Source organism: Emiliania huxleyi, assembly GCF_000372725.1.
Source record: "Emiliania huxleyi CCMP1516 unplaced genomic scaffold EMIHUscaffold_272, whole genome shotgun sequence".
Lineage (NCBI taxonomy): Eukaryota > Haptophyta > Isochrysidales > Noelaerhabdaceae > Emiliania > Emiliania huxleyi.
Genome location: NW_005199989.1, coordinates 61,812 through 64,874, shown reverse-complemented (window position 1 = coordinate 64,874; position 3,063 = coordinate 61,812).

Genomic DNA, 3,063 nt, shown 5'->3' with positions numbered 1-3,063 from the left:
AGAGAGAGAGAGAGAGAGAGAGAGAGCCAGAGAGAGAGAGAGAGAGAGAGAGAGAGAGAGAGAGAGAGAGAGAGTCGACGAGTCCCCGCGGGACGTGAACTCTGAACGATGTGTTCATTGTTCTTTGTTATTGCCGCCGGGCGGCACTGGATTTCCGAACTTGCGATAAAAACAGACACAGCAGAAAGAAAAGAATTCGCGAACCGCTGCGAGCTGCACACTCGCTAATCGTTCCTACATCAGTAGTCAGTAGACTCTACTCGTACTGTAGGCGTGTACGGTGGTGAAGCGCGCCGCCGCCCCCGAGCGCGGGCCCCGCCGCCGCCGACACAGCCCGCCAAGCGTGTGCCAAGCGTGTGCGCGTCACTCCATGCACATGGGATTCGATGAACAGGTAACCGGCCGCGCCGGCGCCCGTGCGGTCAGCGGTCCGATTTAGGTTTTTGTGGCAGGGTTCTTTAGAGAGAGTGGAGGTGTGGAGACTGGAGTGTGGTCGGCGACCTGCCGGGGTCGTGTCCCAGTCAGACTGTCACGTCCTCACGCGATGGTGGATGCGCGCAAACGAGAGCTGGGAAGGGGGTAGAGGACCCACGTCTTTGCCCAGCAGCCCGCCGACCAGGCGCCGTGCGCGCCCGCATAGAAGGGCTGAAAGAGGAGAGGTGAAGAAGCGAAAGGTTGTCCGAGGGGGGGCAATCCGAAAGGTGGCAGCGGAAAGGGGGAGGGAGATCAATAAGAGGCGAGAGGTCGACATGAGGGCGGTAGAGAAGCTGCTAGAACTGACCCAACCCAGACGGGGGGACAACCCACACCGAGCGAGGGGACGGAACGATTGAAGGAGGAGGTACTCACGTGGGCGGCGTGCGAGAAGGCCATAAGACGATTCAAAAAGGGCAAGGCGGTCGGCTCGGACCTACGACGGATACTTACTGCGCATAGCAACGGAGGACATTCAAAAAGACTACTGGCGTCTGCTGGTAGAGATTGTCGAGACAGAAGGAAAAAAAATGTTCCTGTTACGAAAAAGGGAGCTACCCGCTCCGGCGACACTAGGGACTCGGGCCTGATCCCGCACAAAACATCTCCACACTCTCTCCTCTCCTATGACACGACTCTCCGACCTTGGGCTAGATTCCCATGTTTCACCACAAGCGCCACTGCTCCGCCGCGCGCTGCTTACAGCGTCAAGTGCGGCCCTTAGCTGAGTAGAACTCGAAGTGGGCGTCGAGGGGGCCTATAGTAGAGTCCGACCCCCCCACCCCCTTGCTCCCCTCCCCCCCTCGGGAGGGCCGAACTGAGGCGCCCGTGGGGACCCCGCAGTTCCCTTCCCCCCTCGGAGGGGGCCGGACGAGGCGTACCCCGAGGGCCCCACTCTTTCCTTCGCATAGCGGCCACTCTTCGGATCGCTGGTCGAGCGACCCGGGGGATGCCCCGCGCGCCTGACCCAGGCGCGAGAAACGAATCTGCGAGGCGTGGCCGCTTATGCGGCCCGATGGGGAGGAACGGGGCGAGCCCCCTCCAACCCACCCGCGCTAGGTCCTGGGTGACGTAGGGGAAACCCGGCGAGCCTCGGGAACTAGCCGGGGCAGTCGGAGAAGTGGCAACTCCGTGCACTGACGGTCGGCCGCCAGAAAACACGCCTCCGTGGCTCGGGTTACACCAATCCTCGCTACCCAACGCGGCCAAAGGATATCCACCTCGAGAACCTCGAGAGAAAAGAAATGGGAGAATCTTTGTTCACGGTCATCGACGGTCTTCTCGAGGGCGCCTCATTGCGGCGACTGCTTCACCAGGCGCTGCTGACTGATCCGAACGAAGGTCCGTCCCGGGAGAGAAAAGGGGCCCGGCACCCGAGCCCCTCGCGCCGGAGCCCTTGCCCCTCCCGCGAGCCGCGCCCACTCCTCCGTTTGGCCGCGCCCCCCTTCAAGACACACCTCACCGCGAACATCGTCGCGCGCGTCCGAGAGATATGCAGGTCGTGAGATTGCAGAGGGGCTTGTGTGGGGTGAGCTCGCCGAGGCACGCGATCTGCGGCCGTGCACAGACGCGCGGCGGTCCCTCCCCTCCCGCAGCACCTCGCCAGCCCCAACAGCTGGCTGGTGGGCCCTCTCTCTCTCGCCGCCGCCGCGCCTCTCAGCAAAACGCACTTGCAATACACATCCCGCAATCCGGACCGCCGCCTTGCCGCCGCGCGGCTCGGTTGCCCCGCCGCTTCCAGCTCCTCCCGTCTCCTCCCTCTCCTTCTCGGCCCCCCTTCTCCTCCTTCCTTTCGCAGAGTGTCGCGAGCACGGCAAGCCGCAACGACAACACACTCACTCACCCACCCACACACTCAACTCTCCCCCCCCCACCCCGCACCCCGTCTTGCAGAGATCGAGCCATGGACGAGCACGCCGCCGGCCTGCTCCAGGACCCCACCGCCGACCCCGCCTCGCTACGCGCCGTCGGAACGCCGCCACCCGACGACGGTGTGGGGGAGATTGAGACGAGATATCTGAGATTGAGAGGAGATATCGCTGCTTTTGGCCACACACCGTCTCCCACGCTCACACCCGACAGAGAGAGAGAGAGTGACTCTCTCTCTCTCTCTCTCTCTCTCTCTCTCTCTCTTTCTCTCTCTCTCTTTCTCTTTTTCTTTTTCTCTCCCCTCACACACACACACACACACACACACACACACACAGGCACACAGACACACACACACACACGGGGGCACACCCCTCCTCCTCCTCCTCCTCCCTGGCAAGGCTTTTACCACGCCGACCCGCTCCTGCCGACAGATTACGGGGGAGACGGCCCCCCCCTATAAAGGGGTTTAGTCCCCTAGTTTCGGAGTGCGGTTTATTACGGCGCGGCCCCCCTTATACCAAAAGGTCCCTCCCCCTTTTTCCCTGCCAAGGGGTTTAGCTTTAGTAACGGGGGGCGTGGGGCTTGACGACCCGTACAAAGAGGCGCCTTCGGGGATTGCTTCCCCCCATTTTTCTCCCCTAAGGGGACCCCCCCCCCCCACCCACCCACCCACACCCCCCCCCCCCCCCCTCACCCACCCCCTTCAGGCGAGGGCAG